Raw genomic sequence first — 19,934 nt, forward strand, 5'->3', positions numbered from 1 at the left:
AATCAACAATACAACAGGAGTTTTATACTTTACAATATTCTATTCTGTACTGGAAATTATCCAAGACAGTAGGTTTTAGGTGATTTTACCACAAAAAAATTACCATGTGACTTGATGGATATAAAACTATGTGAGAGAAAGTATATAAAACCTTAGCTTACTGTTCACTTTTTCCTTTATATATATTTTTTAAATTTTTAAAAATTTTAAGAATTGTTGACTTTAGTAATAATGTTTAATTTAAAACAGATACAGCTACACAAAATATTTTCTTTATTACCCTATTCTATTTCTATATGCTTTTTTCTAGTTTTTTATTTTTTAAACTTTCTGTTGAAAACAGACACACACACACACACACACACACACACACAATAAGCCTGGCCTACAGAATCAGGATCTTCAATACCACTGTCTTCCAACTCCATGTCTTTTCCCACTAGAAAGTCTTTAGGGATAATAAAATGCATGGAGCCATCATTTCCTATAATAACAATGCATCCTTTTGGAGTACCTCCTGAAGGATCTGCCTGAGGCTATTTTACATTTAATTACTTTTATAAGCAGAAGCAGTATGAAATAAAACAACAGTTAAAATGTCTGGTAGAGTAAATACATAAATCAGTAACACAGTTGTTCATTATCTTTACAAAATATTATGTACTATACACAATTGTGTATGTTGTATTTCAATATGACTAAAAGCATGGTAAGTTAGTTTAGTATCACCACAAACACAAGAATAATACATTGCACCTTTGATATTAAGATGGCTTGGGCTGGGGATGTGGCTCAAGTGGTAATGCGCTCGCCTGGCATGTGCGGGGCACTGAGTTCAATCCTCAGCACCATAAAAAATAAAATAAAGATATTGTGTCCACCGAAAACTAAAAAATAAATATTAAAAAATTCTCTTTCTCTCTCTCTTTCTCTTAAAAAATGATGGCTAGACATCACTAAGTAATAGTAATTTTTTTAGCTCTATTGTAATCTTATATACCCACCATATTATATGTAATCTGTTCTTGACCCAAACATGACTATGTAGTGCATTACTATATATGTATATCAATTTGTATACCTTAATTTTATATAATACATGAAAAAAACTACTTTGCTTAATCACCACACTCTCACTTTCTGTGTTTAAATTTCTGGGAGAGAAATTGTGATTGACTACTGGTCATTCAGAGTTGGCTACACTTGAGTTTGGTGTCTACCTCTGCTGGGAAGTAGGTGATGCATTTTATATTGACAAAGTTTGTGGACTCAGAAGACAGGCCAAAGCATGTAAAGGACTACTACCTTTGCCCCATATCTAGAGCATTTACTCCTTTATTTGTGATCTTTATCTTTTCAAGTCACATCAATAGCCTAGCTCAACACTGGGCTACCACTTTTGTGATCTTATGATGCCCAATACAGACCATGCTTTATTACTGCTATATTTATAGTCCTCTTAACCTTGAAATTTTCATGACCCTTGTTGTAGGACACTGAAAACATTCAACACTGGGAATAATTAATTAATCATATTTTTTAGTTTTCTTTGAAAATTAAATAATCTGATGAATGACTCCATAGACCTGCAACCCACAGGAAATATTTTCACCTAGTTACCCCTATGTATGGCCTGAAGATCTGGGGTTTAAATTAGCATGTTTAGAAAGATGAAAAATTTTTCATCCTATACTTAACTTCCTGCTGCATGAACACACCAGCCAAGAATGTCCCAACTGCTACTTCTTTAGCAGTTGACAGATACTCCTGTGCACCCTCTCTGCTTGGGATGAAGTAGCTAGCAGCAGCCATATTCCTTCCCTTTATCAGAATACATATTTTGCCATAAAACACTTAGAAGGTTATTAACTCATGAAATAGTGAGTGGGATAGTAGAAAAAAGATTCTGAATATGGATCAGAAAATCTGAGTTCCAATCCCAGATAGAACCATACCATGTACATGACTTGGCTTCTCTGCAGTGAGCCAGTCTAGTGCTTTGCATAAGGCTAAGGTTTAATTATTTCTCAGAACCAGCTGGGTTGCTATGGGAGCATCTAAGTTGCCTATGCAACATAAATATTTGCAGAAAAAATAGAATTCTCTGCTGGCATCTGGCATTTGCTATAATACTAGAGAGACTGCTGCTAAGCAATACTAGGATTCCCAGGGTGAATACTATGATGTTGAGGTACATGGAGCATGGCTTAGGCTAAAGGCATGCCAGAAACTGACTTGAGGTGCAGGGTTCAACATCCCTTTACCTAGTTGTACTTGTTGATACTCTATATTAGGAGAATGAATTTTTGTAATTTTCATGCTTCCTTTTTACTCTATTTATTCTTCAAATGCCAAGAGAGCAATTGAAGAAGATAAAACTCAAAGTTAGATTCCAGAATACATCCTTGGTTTGAGGAATGGAAAATATGGAGCTGTCTTTTCCTAAGGCATCTGCTTTCCTGCTTCTTGCCTAACTCTTTGTTAAAGAGGTCTATTAAATTCCAGCAGCCAGGTGGAAAGTTTTGTATGGCCAACATGTAGGGTCCTTAGCCAAAACTGAGCTACTCTTAAGAGGAAACAGAATTCTGTGAGCCTAATGGTTCAGCTCTAGCCTGTTTATCAGCAGGATGGTAGCTATTCGTATTTTTCTATTCTACTCCCATTATCCACGTTGTTCAGCTTGATCTATTTAGTTATCTCCGTCTTAGAATTTGGCTTCAGCTGAAAACATCATGGGTTATAGGATGCTGAAGCCATTCAACACTGGGAATAAAGAGGCAGAATTAGATACAAATTTATATGTTTGGTTTGTATTGTTTAGTTTCATTTTATTATAGTAATTTCAAAGACCATTTGGTTGCTCCCATAGTTATTGGAACTAAGGTATGTTTTACCTAGTTGCTCAATTTCTAGGGTAAAACAAAATTTTAATTCCAAAAGACTCAGTTATTTTCTTCTGTAATCCATCTTTATTATAATACCTTTTAATAGTAAAATTGTTATATTTTGAGTACTCTTTTCATAGTCATTCTTCTTTTAAGATGTAATATTTCATTAAAACCTCTAAATGACACTCTTATGGGGGTGTTATTATTTATTCCATTTTACAAATGTAAACAATGAGACTTTGAGAAATCAAGTAAACTTTAGGTTTGTAATATAGTAAGTCACAGAACTTGGTTTCAAATCCTGATTGGTTGAATCCTGTACTCATATTCTTAATTACTATACTACCTCCGTTATATTATATTACTTGTAGTTTTAGAATAACAACAATAGTTCTGGCATCTTAAGGTCAGAGGGTTAGGCTTAGCAACTCATGTGAATGAGGAAAAGACATAGAGAACTTTGCCAACATCCACAGAAAATAATACAGGTAAATACAGAAAGAATGATAGCTACTAGAGGAAAAGTCTTCCAGTTGAGTCAGAAGCCATTGGTAACAGTTTTTATTAGCAACCACCCACAAAACAGGTCCACTGATGCTGCAGACTCATAGAGTTATTTTAAAGATCTATTCAATAGCATACATGCTGGACATACATGGAAACATAAATTTTAAATGAAAATAAAACATTGACTTCAAAAAATTTTATGTCATTTAAGTTTCCTTTTTAATTAAAAATGAGGAAAATGGGTAAATGTTGGACCATGGGGAAATGAGTATTCTAATACACTGCTGATAGTGTTGAAATTGCCAATCCCTTTCTATGAGGATATAAAAATAAACTCAGTAAAACTCGGATACCTTCTAATTCAGTAATTTGACTTCTAGCGATTTATCAGACAAATACAAAGATCTATGTATAAGATGTTCATTTCAGTGTTGGTCATTTTGGTAATTTTTAAAAACAATCTAAATTATTACTAAAAAGGAATTTTATTAATTCTCACAATATAATATTATGTAGTCCTTACAATGTTGTAAGTATCTACTTATTGAGGGAAAGAAATCCAGCTAATAAAATGTTACACATAAAATAATTGCTTCATCTTTATTTATTGAAAAAGATATGACAATATTATCAAATTATGTCTAGACTATGCATATTCTTCATGTATTTATTTTTCTGGTTTTCCCTCAAAGTTTTATAATAAGTAGAATCACTTTAATAATAAGAAACATGCAAAAATTTTTAATAACAAATTATGTGTTGGAGCTTGTTAATCGTAGAATGAGTCAAATCTTCTCATTAATGTTGAATAGGAACTTGAAGTCAGAGTAGGTTATGAATATAGGGGGAGATGTACCTGAATATTTGGAGCTTATTTGTAGTAGCAACTGGAGGTCTAGCAAAAAAAAAATAGTATTGAAAATATGTGGAGAGCTAGGAAGATTAGTGGTCAGTCCCCAGGGAAATTGTGGGAGAATTGAAATCATTATTAGAACATGGGAGGACAAGACTAATTCAAACATTTTGTGGAGCCAGTTTTCTTATATTTTAATAATGCATAGATCCCACTCATAATTTGCATAGTACTTTTGCTTTTCAAACTGCTTTCCCAGCCAGTACAAATATACTAACTGAATCTTTTATAGCCCTTTGGAATGACAGTGCAAACACAGTCAGGGGGAAGTCAATTTTATGTTTATAGGGTATCAGACTCTTGCTTGAAGTTTGCCCCTTATATCACAACTGTCATTGGCCCTTTTATTTTTTAAACAATTTTATTGAGGTCTAATTTACATACCATTTGAAAGTGCAATTCAGTGATTTTTACAGTAAATTTACAGAGATGTGCAACTACTTCCTTAAGTGTTTTAGGTTTTCATCTCCTCAAAAGGAAATCCTGTATCCAGTAGTAGCAATCACTCCCTATTCCCCCATCCTCCCAGCCATAGACAACAAATAATCTACTTTTTGTCTGTATGAATTCACCCTTTCAGGACATTTTTATGTACATGGATAGTACATGTCCTTTTGTGTCTGGCTTCCTTCATGTAAGATGAGATTTTCAAGGACAATCCATGTTGTAGCATATATCGGTACTTCATTTCATACACTGTCTTTATAGCACTGAAAAAGAAAAGCATTAAATGACTAATGAGAAACCCTTTCTCTACTGAAAAGAAAACACATTTTAAAAGACCAAAGGGGATATTGCAGAAAGCATGCTAAAGCTTGAGAGTTTATGACAAGTGAGAAATGAAAAAGTCGAAAGAGAAAAAGTCAAAAGATGTGGCTTGTGAAATTGGAATCAATGAACTCAACAAAGAGAACAATACCCCTCAAAAAGCTAAGCACCCAAAAAACAAATAACCCAATCAATAAATGGAGCCAAGGACCTGAGCAGACACCTCTCAGAAGAGGTATACAATCAATCAACAAATATATGGAAAAAAATCTTCATCATCTCTAGCAATTAGATAAATGCAAATCAAAACTACTCTAAGATATCTTCTCACTCCAGTCAGAATGGCAGCTATTATGAAGACAAACAATAGTAAGTATTGACAAGGATTTGGAGGAAAAAAAGGTACACTCATATATTGCTGGTGGGACTGCAAGTTGGTGCAGCCAATATGGAAAGCAGTATGGAGATTCCTTGGAAAGCTGGGAATGGAACCACCATTTGACCCAGCTATCCCTCTCCTCAGACTATACCCAAAGGACTTAAAATCAGCATACTTCAGGGACACAGACACATCAATGTTTATAGCAGCACAATTCACAATAGCTAAGCTGTGGAACTAACCTAGATGCCCTTCAGTAGAAGAATGGATAAAAAAATGTGGCATATATACACAATGGAATATTAGTCTACAATAAAAGAGAATAAAACCATGGCATTTGCAGGTAAATGGATGGTGTTGGAGAAGATAATGCTAAGTGAAGTTAGCCAATCCCCCTAAAAAACAAATGCCGAATGTTTTCTCTGATATAAGGAGGCTGACTCATAGTGTTGTAGGGAGGGGGGCAATGGGAGGAATAGATGAATTCTAGATAGGGCAGAGGGTTCGGAGGGGAAGGGAGGGGGCAGGGGATTAGCAAGGATGGTAAAATGTGATGGACATCATTATCCAAAGTACATGTATGAAGACACGAATTGGGTGTCAACATACTTTATATACAACCAGAGATATGAAAAATTATGCTGTATATGTGTTATAAGAATTGTAATACATTCCACTGTCATTTATTTTTAAAAACGCAATTAAAAATTATATATATATATATATATATATATATGGTTGTAGGAATTAGAGAATGAGGTCAAAACTATAAAATTCTGCTCTATATTATAAATGTTTAAAATCAATGCAAAATTTCAGACTCACCATACCTCCTCAAGAGAAAATAGAAAGAAAAAGAGGAAATTTTTATAAGTTAGCTGGATTTTGGATGACATAGGATCAGGGGAGGCAATAGCAGGACTGCTATATCTCTGGATAACTACTTCAGTCCTATTAAAAGAAACTAGAAAAGAGAAAAAATATAATCCTATAATTTGGGAGGTAAAATATCACTGCAACAGCAGACATATTGCAGATAAACAGGAGATCCAGTAGGAATAGATTGGCCTGTAGAACAAACCATCTTGTTAAAATATGAGACTGAAGTATGTATGTGAAGGAAGAACATGGAAAATTCTAAAATTATCAGATCATGAATGTCTGTGGAAATGTAATTGCTTTATTTAGTGGTGGCAAAAGAATGATAAATATGTATAATATGTAAATAACTTTGCTAATTAAAAACCTACAAGGACCAAACAAGATAATGACTGGGAAAGGAGTCAGAAAAAGTAGAGTATGCTATGCAAAGTAATTGTTGTTGTCATTAAGTTATGTACTTTAGATTCTAGATTTTTCTGTCTGAAATCAAACTGTTGCAGGATGCTACCTTATTTCTTGACTTCCTTGACAAATCTCCAATGTGTTTTGTGGTTGTTTGATTTAGGATTTTTTTCTTTGGTCCCTGTGTTCTCAGTTCTGACTTGTTGTCTTATGTTGCTATTATCAGTTGCTTATCTTACATGTGTCAGCCTTGCCTATTCTTTTGGTTCTTTTTTGTATATAGTATTCTAACATAAATCCCACTGTGCTGATTTTCACTCAACATAAATGTTTGTAGCATATAGTGAGGTAAGGAAAATACAGTGGATCAGGTCCATCATTCCATTTATGCTCTACTTAACTCTCTGCCCTCCTTTTTATGATCTTTGCTTCTGCTAGTGTTACCATCTTCGCTTCACTCATTCAGACTTAAAAAATTTTGGGTTATTTATCTCTTTCCTTTAGAATATTTTTGGAGCACACATCCTGTGCCAAGATCAGTTGTGCCAAATTTTGGAAGGATACAGCTCTTATCAAGTAGTTCACATTGAAATATAAAATAATGAAGTTATATGAAAAGGGTAAGAATATCTCTGACATTGGAAATGAGAAAAGTTTTCCCAGAGGAAGGGATATTTGAACCACAAGTTTTCTCTTTTCTAAAATGCAGTACTGGAGATTGAACTCAGAGCTTCACATATGCTAGGCAAGTGTTCTATCATTGAGTTACATTTCCAGTCATGTTTTAAAATTTTATTTTGATATAGGGCCTTGCTAGACTTGAACTTGTGACTTGGTCCTTTGTAATGAAACATTCCCTCTAACCCTCAGTCCCTGACAACACTGATCTGTCAGCTGCTTGTATAGTTTTCTTTTCCCAGAATGCCATATAAATGAATTATACAGGCATTTTTAGTGTTTCATAATAAAAAGCATTTGAGATTCATGCATGTCATTGAGTGTATCAATAATACATTCCTTTTTATTGCTAAGCAATATTCCATTTATGGATGTATTCGTTTGTCTATTCCTTCACCAGCTAAAGACTTTTGGGTTATTTCTGATTTGAGCTATATAGATTTTTGTGTGAACATAATTTTTCATTTCACTTTGGCAAATAACTAGGAAAGAAATTATTAGGTTGTATGGTAAGTTTAAGTTTAGAAGAACCTGCCAAAATATTTCCCAAAGTGGTTGTACCTACCAACAATCTATGAATATTCTGGTTGTTTTCATTCATGTTGGAACTCAGTAATAACATCCTTTTGAAAATTATAGTAAGTTTAAATAGTGTGTGGTGGCATCTAAATATGGTTTTAATTTGAATTTCCCTATGTGAAAAATCAGCATGCTTTTGTATCCTTGTTTGTCATCTTTATATCTTAGGTAAAGTGTTTATATAAATATTTTGCCCATTTTTAATTGAGATGTTTATTATTTTTGAGTTTTCATATATTTTTAATGAGATATATAATTCAATCTGATAAAATTCTTATCACATCCCATAAAACTCACCCATGTATAATGTAAAATTTGCTGTTTTTCAGTATATTCCTGTAGTTTGCAACCATTTTCACTCCACAAAAAAAACCCATACCTATTAGCAGCCATTCTCCATTCATCCATTCCCACAGTCCCTGGCATTCACTAATCTACTTTTCATCTGTATGGATTTGTATATTCAAGAAATATCATATTAATGGAATCAAAATAATGGGCCTTTTGTGTCTGGGTAATTTTGTTTTTAAGATTATCCATGTTGTATGTATCAGCACTTCATTCCTTTCACATATTAATGATATTCTGGTGCATAGCTATACCAACATTCAGTTTATCTACTCAACAGGTGATGAATACTTTTGATTGTTGCCACTTGCTGTCTAATTATGAATACTTTTGTTGTAGACAATAGTGTACAGATTTTGTGTGGACACACGTATAATTCTTTTGATACATACCTATGAGTGGAATTGCTACACAGTACATTAAGGTTTTATTTATCTTTTTGAGAAATATTGAAGTTTGAAAGTTCTTTACATATTCTGAATATAGCTTATTTATGAGATATGTATAAAAATATCTCTGACATTGAAAATGAGAAAAGTTTTCACAGATATGTGTTTTGCAAAAAAGTTCTCCAGGTCTGTGACTTATCTTTTCATTATCTTAACAGATTTTTATGGGTGTTCTTAATTTGTTTTTCCTCCTATGGGTCATAATTTGGTGTCATAGTTAAGAAATCTTTGCATAAATTAGCGTAACAATGGTTTTACTTTATGTTTTCTTCTAGAAATTTTATAGTTTTAGGTTTTTAATTTAGATCTATGATCCATTTGATCCATTTTGATTAAATTTTTGTGCATGGTATAAGGCATGGATCAAGTTCTTTTTTTTGCATATGGATTTCCAATTGTAACAGCATCAGTGCTTTTATTCTTTGTCAAATATCAGTTGAGGGAGTTGGGTGCATATTTCAGTGGTAGAGCACATGGTTAGCAGGAATGAGGACCTAAGTTTAATCCCCAGTACCAATAAATAAATGAATAAATAAATAAGTTAACCATATTTGTACATATTTTTAGACTCCATTGTGTCCCATTTATGTAAATGGCCATCTTTTGCCAATATCATTACTTCTTGATCACTGTAGCTATATAGTCTAGGATTTGTTTTTTCATTCTAGTTTCACACATGCTATGTGTTTTAGTCAGCTTTTTCATATCTGTGACCAAAAGACCTGAAAAGAACAACATAAAGAAAGAAAATTTATTTGGCTTATGGTTTCAGATGTTTTAGCTCATGGATGGCTGACTCCATAGCTCTGGGTCTAAGGTGAGGCAGCACATCATGGCAGAAGAATGTGGCAGAGGAAAGTAGCTCATGATATTGCCTCCAGGAAGCAGAAAGGGAGCTCAGCTAACCAGGGATAAAATATAAACCCCAAAGACACACAGCCAGTGATCTACCTTTACCAGCCACATTCTACCTGCCTATAGTTACAACCCAATTAGTTTACAGATCTAAAATTGAATCATTTCACCTCTGAATGTTCTTGCATTGTCTTACACTTGAGCATTTGGGCCCTAGGTTTAGTCCAAATCCAAGTTTAATATCCAAACTATAACACTTGGTGAGTCCTCTAAAAAAGAGCTATCTTCTAAGTGCTCTGTAATGATATAGTAAGCCTTGCCTACATATATGCTAGAGTGATTTCTCTATTCTTTTTTTCTGTATTGTTTTGACTATGCTAGCTTTGTTCTCTTTCTGTATGAATTTTTCAACCAAATTAACTCTATTTGAAAAATCCTGTTCCTGCTGAGATTCTGGTTTGAATTATGTAGAATCATTATATCTGTTTGGGGAGATTGAGCATCTTAATAGTATTGATTCTCCTAATCCACCAATGTAGTATGTATCTTAACTTCATTAGTTGTTCTTTGACATCTTTCAACAATATTTTATATTTTGTTTTTTTAACATATGTATTTTCCTAACTTATATCTGAGTATTTTATATTTCTTGATGTTATATTTACATTTGCAATTGTTCATTGCTAGAATATAGAGTTACTGTTTATTTTTAATGTTAACCCTGTATTTTCAGATCTTGCTAAACTCTATTATTAGTTCTACTAACTCTTTTGTATTTTCCTTGGAGTTTTCTATATAGACAATCATGTCATGTACTGATAGAGATAGTTTTATTTCTTCCTTTCTTTTTAAAACACATTTATTTTAGATTTATACTGAAATCAAGGGAAAATTTATACCATAAAATTCATACCAAGTTGTAGTTCCTTTGTACTCCATGCTCTTCCCACCATGCACAATTTCCAACATTATCAGCATCCATCAGAGCAGCACAGTTGTTCCAATTGATACACATACAATCTGCATTCCTTTTAGTTCTTTTTCTTACCTTTTTCGGTGGCTAGTGTGTCCAGAACAATGCTAAATAGGACTGATGAGAGTGGGTACTTTGTTCTTGATTTTTAGGGGAAAACATTTACTCTCTTACCATTTAATTTGAAAATTGTAGTTTTAGAGTTTCTTCCAGTTGAGAAAGTTCCCTTATTATTACTACTTTGCTGAGAACTTTTTTTTAAAAATCAGGAACGAATATTGGATTTTGCCAATTATTTTTCTGCATTTATTATTTCTGCATTTTTCTGCTCACTTATTCTCACAGGGAAAATATAACAATACTTTGACCCATTTTGCACTCACTCACACAATATCTTCCTTTATCACAGAACCATTAATTTTGTGGTTATTGTTATAATTAACCTTAATCCAGGGGTTCACTGCTTTATATCTGACATTGGTGGTTTTATAATTAATCTCTTTCTGTATAATCTCATCCATTTCAAAGCTTCCCTGCTTGTTGGCTGGTGGAGTTCTCTTCCAAAATTGTTTCTAGAAACAACCTTCTTACTGGAGAACCCATACAAGACTCCTCCTTTTGGATCTCTGATTTCAGCTCAGCATCTTAACCCTTTGTGTGAAGGATAAGGATTTTGGATTGTTACCATTCCCATCAAATCTAATTTCCTTTACGAGTTCCATTATCAAAGAAAGCATCAAATTCTTCATTCTCTTGCTACTTTGGCATTGGACACACTGAAATTTGCTACTGTAACTGCATTTAAATATAGATGAAATCTCCTGTTTTCTGATCAGGGGAAGAGGATTGTTGCCAAAGAGGTTTTCTCTAGAAAAATTACGTCCAAGGAGTGTCATTAAGATGTACTGCATTTGTATATTTGTGTGGTTTCTACTATGGTCATAATTTGTACTTAATATAGTTTGTTCTTCTGCGTGGGCCTATTGTTAGCTTGCAGGGTACTTGTGTTTTCCAGCCTGTTGTTATTGTGAGAAAAAATTTACTCAGTGGATGAGACTATTTTGACAACTCTGCCTGTGGGTCCAGGAAATACAACTTGGTATAAATTTTATGACTGAAATGAGCCACATTTTTGATGTAAAATAGAATATTTCAAATTTATAAAGAATAATGTAATTAGCTTGATGCAAGGAGTCACAAAATTAAGACTTTATACAGATATTAGTATATAAAATAATTGGATGAAAATATCATTAGTATAGCCTCTTTACCTCATTTACAAATATGATAAATATTGTTTAGTGAAACTGAGTTCTAACAAAAGTTACCATAGTTTTAGCTTGAAGAAACAGTTAAATATTTAGGAAAGTTGTAGTCAACATTGTATGAATAATTTGTACCTCTAAGAATATACATACTCTCTCAAAGATCTTTATTTCTTAATAACCCCAAATATATCTTTGCCCAAATAATTAATTTTCAATGGTGAAAGTGTTTTTTTTTCTTTTTTTCTTGTGTGTTCAATAGTTCAATAACTTTATGTCATTCATTGTGATTCCTATCTCTTCATTTTTTCGGATATTTAATTTTTAATTTTAAGATTCTGGTTACATAATAAAATGCACATTGATATTTATACATAACCAAAGGAAACCAATATGTGTGTGTGTGTGTGTGTGTGTGTGTATGTGTGTGTGTGTGTGTGTGTATAGCTTATCATTTGCATAGGTGTTTTGTGAAATTTAATATTTAAAAACCTGGAACTCAACCAACATAAGTGCTGAGCTATCATTATTTATTAAAATAGCCTTTACCATAGAAACAGTAAAATATTATTCTATTCTAGCTGACAGGAAAAGCAAAGCAGTCTGAGTTCCCTGAAAATGTGGTAGTTGAGCAGTTTTTCTCTGCAGGACTGAAGCTGGTTTCACAGAATTGATTATATTGACCACTTTATGGGTCGATTTTTGAGTGATTGAACAGTTGATTTGATTTGGTTTTCTTAATTGCCAAAAAAGACCAGATGGCTTGATTAAAATGATCACTAAAACAACCAATTCAACCATTAAAACATTTGGATCAATGGTGATATGTTAATACCATCCAACTTCTCAAAGAGATAGCTAATATAGAAACTTCAAGCCCTGATTTTTCAGATTCGGTTGGCATACTGAGTCTTGATGGCTAGCTCGGAATTAATATGGCAGGAGACAAATTTAATTGGGGATATTTCAAAATTTCCATAATGCAAATTGACATTCTAAAGGGTAGAATATTAAAGCAGCCAGGAAGAAAAACAACAAAGTGTTAGTGTTATTGAGAAGCTTTGAAAGCATGCCAAGCTAAAATGGTGCTGGGCCATGATATAAGAATCTATAAGGAATTTATAGCACAAACATTGTGACTCATAAGAATGTCACACAAGAGCAATTTTAAAAAGGATTCACTGCAAATTGATACCTGTGTTACTTATATCCTGAGGGGAGATTTTACCAGGCTAATATTTTAACTTTATGAAAATGAAAAACATTAATAGTTATAAATGAAAAGGGAGTATTATAAAGCAAAGACTTTATATACTAAGGTTTAAGTTTCTATATAGTTTTATGACTTTTAGCTTATTTTATGACAATCATTGGTAATGTCTACAATACAAAATAAAATGAAGGGTTTAAACAAATATCAAAATGCCTCTCATTACAGTTACTTCCTAATGAAGGAAACGATGACAGAAATGAAATCCACAAATTTCATGAGATATAAATTTTCTTAAAGCTTGCTCCCCTTTTATATTTCTTGTTTCCTGCAATGGTGAATGTTTGTTAATTTCATTTCTTGGGACCATTCTAGGGCTGGGGATGTGGCTCAAGCGGTAGCGCGCTCGCCTGGCATGCGTGCGGCCTTGGTTGGATCCTCAGCACCACATACAAACAAAGATGTTGTGTCCATTGAAAACTAAAAAATAAATATTAAAAAAAAAGAAATGGGACCATTCTGAGGAGACAGCTGCCATATATTTTCACAGGTTTTAAATAGGCTACATTTGACCACCTGTCAATAGTAATGTCCATTTATCTGAGATTCTAGGTCCTTGATATACAAGATAAGGGCTGTGAGACAAGGATCTATTTCAGGAATCTCTCATTGGATTGTAGATGCTCATCTCTTTATGTCTCTTCCCATTGTTTTGATCCATTTGTTTCAGTGTCCAAACTTTCATTTTTTTATGAGGACACAAATCATATGGCATCCAAGGTTTACCTTCATTACTTTACTTTTACCTGATCAGCTCTGTAAAAACTGTGTCTCAAAAAAGGTCATATTCTAAAATGTTGGGGATTAGGACTTTAGTGTGTAGATTTTAAGATGGACACAAATCAACTATAACACAGAGGTTTAGAGGACAGGTTAAGTATTTTGGACTCTTTCTTCCTAGGTGCCTAATGCTGCCATAAAAGAATTTTAACTTTATAAAAGATTTTTCTACAATGTGAGGAATCTATTGTAGATGTCTATATTAGTTTCCTATTGTTTCTGTAACAAATCAATATAAAATCTAGTGATGTAAAATACAAATTTATTATCTTACCATCAGAAAGAAGTCCAAAATAAGTTTCATAGGGCTAAAATCAAGGCAGAAATCTTTGTGAAGATCCTAGGAGAGAAACCATTCTTTGCCTTTTTCAACTTTTAGATGCTACTTTCATTCTTTGGATTCATATATGACTTCTTCCTCTATTTCAAACCCAGAAGTGTAACATTTTATTACTCCTCTGATGTCAGCTCCAATCATTGTAAATTTTTTCTAACTCTTATTCTTCATTCCACCTCTGATTAGGACCCTTTGATTTTATTGGAGCAAACTGAATGGCCCAGGATAATCTCCTCACCTCAAAATCCTTAACTTGATCACATCTACAAAATCCTTCTTACTTATGCAAAGTAGCATATATGTATTTTCCTAGGATTTAGATGTAGAAATCTTCTCTTCTCCTTTCCTCCTCCTCCTCCTCTTCCCAGCCCCCTCTCTCTCTCATGTTTATGAAAGGGCATTAATCAGACTACCACAGTAGACTAGAATGAAAGTAAAAAATGAATCAGAAAACTATTGTAACAATTTAAACAGATGAGAGTAATTGGACTGGGTAGCAATGGAGTTGGATTGGATAATTATAAATGACAAAATTCACAGGATTTGAAATGAATTGGATAGGGTAGGAAGGAAATAAAAGGTATGGACTCAACTGTCATTTGGTTTATATCTAATATCCCTCCTAGTTATTCTGAATATCATCATTCTATCATAGACTAGGAAATTAAGATATCACATTTGGAAAATGTGGATGTATATTTCTAAAAGTAGCCATTCTTGAATTCTAAAAGTTTTGTTTCTATGTTTATTTTGGCATAGGTATACATTTTATTTTAAAATTTTTGGATGAGTTGTGTAAAACTGCTCAGATTTTGAAGCCTTATGAATAAATCATTTGAAATGGCCTACTACATTTACTATTTATCCCATTAACTTTGAAAATGAAAGAGAAGAAGCAGCTAAATAATTGGAAAATAAAGTCAATTAGCAAATTAAAACTAGTTGAGTATTTAAAGTGCATCAAATGTGGATATCAGTTGAAATAATAAAAAGAATAATTTTCATGAGCAGATGATTAAACAAACATGTTTTGAATGGCATTATAAGAAGGGAAACTGGATTTTAGTTGGAGATCTTCACAAATGTGTAATTAAGAACCCTGATAGAGATGGACCTGTTGAAAAGTTCCCTTTACTGATTCCTATAACCCAGAGTTCTGGGGAATATTTAGCAATGAGGAATGAGAAAACATAAAATTTTAAGGACATTCCTGCTATACTGTTAACACATTATAGGTTTATCTTAAGGCAAATTCAAAACAGTGAAATAAAATAAGTATTTTATGAGGTTTGACATATCTCTAGGAACACATCCTAGGACCACATAACATTAAAAATTCATTTAAAGGAACACGATATCAACAAGATGGTGGAATAGGAGTTTCCAGAATTTGTTACCTCACAGATACAAAAACTAAAAAAACATCCAAGAACAAAGCAATTTTCAGAGGTAAGGATTCCATGTGAGAGAATACAGTACCTGTAAAGATACAACATACAGAATTGGAGGATATATTTTCAAATCATGACTGTGTTGAGTAGTCAATATCAAAAATACATAAGAAATTCAACTCGGTAACAAAAAAAACTGAATTAAGAAACGGAAAAATTACCTAAATAGCATTTCTCAAATAAAGACATAAATGTGACCAATATGTATATAATAAAATGTCCATGCTCAATATCACCAATCATCAGAGAAATGCAACTCAAAACCACAATGAGATATCATCTCATATCTGTTAGAATAACTATCCTAAAAGAAGAGGCAAATGATAACAAATATTAGAAAGGATATGCAGAAAAAGAAAAACCTTGTATACTGTTGGTGGGAATGTACATTAGTATAACCATTATAAAAGTTTTTTCCTCAAAAATATTGCAAATAGAAACACTATTTGATTCAGCAATCCTACTTATGGATACATATTCAAATGTTCAAATGAAATGAAATCAGCCACTTAAAGGAGATATATATATATATATATATATATATATATATATATAATAAAATCTGTTCCACTATATTCATTGCAGCATTATTCACAGTAGTCAAGATTGGAAACAAGAACCTAAATATCTATTGATTGGTGAATAGATAATTTGATGAAAAACATACATGCTTAAATAGAATGTTATCCATTCATATAAAAGAAAAAATTCCTGTAATTTATAAATAAATAATATAGTCCAGGACAAGAATGACAAGTACTATTTAATTTCACTTTAATGTGTAATATAGGAAGCAGAGAATAAAACAGTGATTTGTAGGGATTGAAAAAATAGGAAGTTTTGGGTCAAAGTGTACAAATTTCAGTTATGTAGGATAAATAAGTTCCAAAAACCTATTATACATCATGCTGACTATAGCTAATAATACTATGCTGTATATTTGACATTTGTCAAGACAGTACATATTAAATATTCTCAATATAAAAATTTAACACATAAAGTGATGGATATATTAATTTGCTTAATTTTGTTAGTCATTTTAATATACCCAAGCATCATATTTTACTTCTTAAACATATATATGTGTGTGTGTGTGTGTGTGTGTGTGTGTATATATATATATATATATATATATATATATATATATAAATTATATGTAAGTAATTCTATGTGTGTGTGTATATATATATTAATTATATGTCAGTAAAGCTGGAAAAAAGAAGAAAAAGTTTCTTTAGAAAAAAATGATCAATTGATGTGATAACTCTGCCCAGCAGCACTATTTGAAGAAAAACTGTGCGTCAGAAGTTGATGAATTGTCTATGTATTGTTTTTGCAAATTGACAGCTGAATTTGAAATTAAATACATCCATGGCATCAGGCTCTTTCCATTTTGAACTAATTCTAGTGCACTGTATAGTGTAGTATGGTCTTTTGTTTAGGGTTTATTTGTTTTGAACTGTCATTGTATGTCTTTTTTTATTAACTGTAGTGTGTCTCAATTGAAAAAAAATGCTATGCATGTTTGTTTTCGTTAAGAAAAACTAAAATATTCTACAAATCTACAATTTAGTTTACTTTTACTAATAAAACAAACAATCCAGATCATTATAAATTTAGCCATGTTGTCATCTGAGTAGACTTGAGTCTTTTACATAGGAGTCAGCACGTTATTGCATTTGTTTTAGTTCTGCCTGCTTTACTGTCCCGAGAGATGGGCCTGTAATTTATCATTTTAAATCTCACTCCAGTTCTATAACTCATTCCTAAGCAAATCATATAGCATTTATCTTTTTTATCCTGATTTTTGGGGACATTTTTCTTTATAATGGCAGTCTTACTAATTTACTTGTCCAAACACATTCATACAGCTCCTTCACATACACACTCAATAGGTGCTGCTTAATACACCAACTAGTTTGCTTTGGCTTCTAAGCTTACTCAGTGTGATAAATTAGGCTACCTGAGCAAGTATGTTCATTCTCAGATATTATTTCTGGTTTTGATAGGAACCTGCTTCCAAGTTTCCCTTTGGAAACAAGAAGAACAAATGAATGAAAAATATGAATGAAACACCAGTTGTTATTAAAGTGTGACAGTTTTTTTCTACCTATAAAATAGGGACTGTATTATATCTTTAAGGTTCCTTCCAGTACCTATAGAATGTGTCTGATGAAAAGTATCTCACTCTCTTTTTCCCAGTACCTCCTATTCTAACACTATTCCCTAGCCTTTTCACCAAAAGGTCACAGACATTTTGTAGATGACCTTTAAATGCGTACCAACTTGTGGGCTCATGTAAGTGCCATAATATTTCTAGAGCAGGATGTCAACTCTATGGTTACTTATTTTCACATGAGTTTAGGAATGAGTGGTCCTTCTCCTTCATGAGGAATGAGTTGTAATTTTCCTTCATGAGGAGGAAGACAAGCAGTAAGGACATGCTCACTGGGAGCCATCCTGACTACAAAGAAAAGCCACATGGTATGGATAGAGAAAGCATGGATTTGGAGTACTATAGATAAGGGCTTCATCCTTAATTTACCTATTTCTATCAATGTGACTTCATGTAAGTTATTTGATTTCTGTTTGTGTGTTTCCTCATATGTTAAATAAGAGCAATAATTTTATTGCCTATCATAGCAGGTATTCAGCAATGATCCTTTGTTTTGTTAAAACTGTCATGAAAAGGAAAAGATTGGATCAAAAGAGGAAGAAGGCCGCTGATATATTTGTCTTAGTTCTATATTTTTTGGTTCCAAGAATCATCTTGTATACCATTACCAACACCAGTTTCTTGACTAATTCTTGCCCTTAGCTAAGCGCTGTTAGTTTTAGGAATATGGGTATTTTGAGCTCTTAACCTTCTGAAATATACCCCTCAGTATTTTTGATAAGCAACATAATAAATCCCTCTTTCCTCCCCATGAACTTGTGGTGGCTTGCATATATAGTAAATATAGTAAAATTAAAGACACAGTTAAGCATGAGAGTATTTGGCTATGAGATATATAATACCTAAATTAATTTTAGTAAAAGTAATTATTAAAGTGGGAGATACTGAGAATTACCATGTTTCAGGCTCTGTGCTCAGTTTGACCTGCATAATCACTTAATCATCACAACAGTCTCATGAGACAGGATTATTATTCTCTACAAGATAAATCAAATGCATTAAGACTCAGAGAGGTTAAGTAGCTTGCCGAAAGTCACACCACTAGCAAGTGTAGGAATGAGAATTTGAGCCCAGATGTGTTTGACTCTATAGCCTGAGTCTCAACCATTAAACTTTTTGAAATGATACTCAATTGCTTTGTTCAAATGAGACCATAAATGGGATAGTGCTTTAAAAACCTAGAAATAATAAAATAGAAGGGTGTACTATTGCCCAAATGTTTTACTGGGTCCATCACTGTTTATTCAGATGCTCAGCAGCATGTAGACAAAGCCTATGGGCATAATGGAAATTTTCCAATTAGCAAAAGCTTAAATGTAATATAAGCTAAATCGTGACACATCTTTATTTCCAATGCAATAGGCAAAGTTTATAAGTGCAACTTTCTAATTGCATGCCCATCTCTTTTGAGTAATTGCACCTGTTCTACAATTGAGAGAAATCACATAACTTCGTTCAATGGTGGTCTCCAGAATTCAATTCTTTTAACAAACATTTATTGAACATTTTACTCTGATGTGCATATTTATAGAGCATCTTGTGTGTTCAGATTATTCTGAAAATCACTTGGGTTCCAAAGATTGGCAAATAGTTTTTTACAACACTATAGTCTGTGGTCCAAAGAAGCACATTTTTAGGCTAACCATTCAATTTTCTCTATCAGACAAGTGAAGTAGTTTTGAAATATCTTATATCCTATGAGAATGTCATAGTGACATTCTCCACCCAACCTATCCATATCCTGGATAATCAGTTAAAACATAAAATTTGGAATATTGGAATATGTGACTTAGATGGTAAAGTCCGAGTTTAAGTGTACTATTAGTTTTAGGAATTAAAAAACTAGGAATGATTGTGAAGCTAACCAGTGTCACAAGTTTAAATCCCAACAGTTTTTGTTAGTACCAGAGATTGAACCTGGGGGAACTTAACCACTGAGCCACATTTCTAGCCTTTTAAAAAAAATGTTTTTGGACACAAAGTCTTGCTAATTTGCTTAGCGCCTCACTAAGTTACTGAGGCTGGCTTTGAACC

Source organism: Urocitellus parryii, chromosome X, assembly GCF_045843805.1.
Source record: "Urocitellus parryii isolate mUroPar1 chromosome X, mUroPar1.hap1, whole genome shotgun sequence".
Classification (NCBI taxonomy): Eukaryota; Metazoa; Chordata; class Mammalia; order Rodentia; family Sciuridae; genus Urocitellus; species Urocitellus parryii.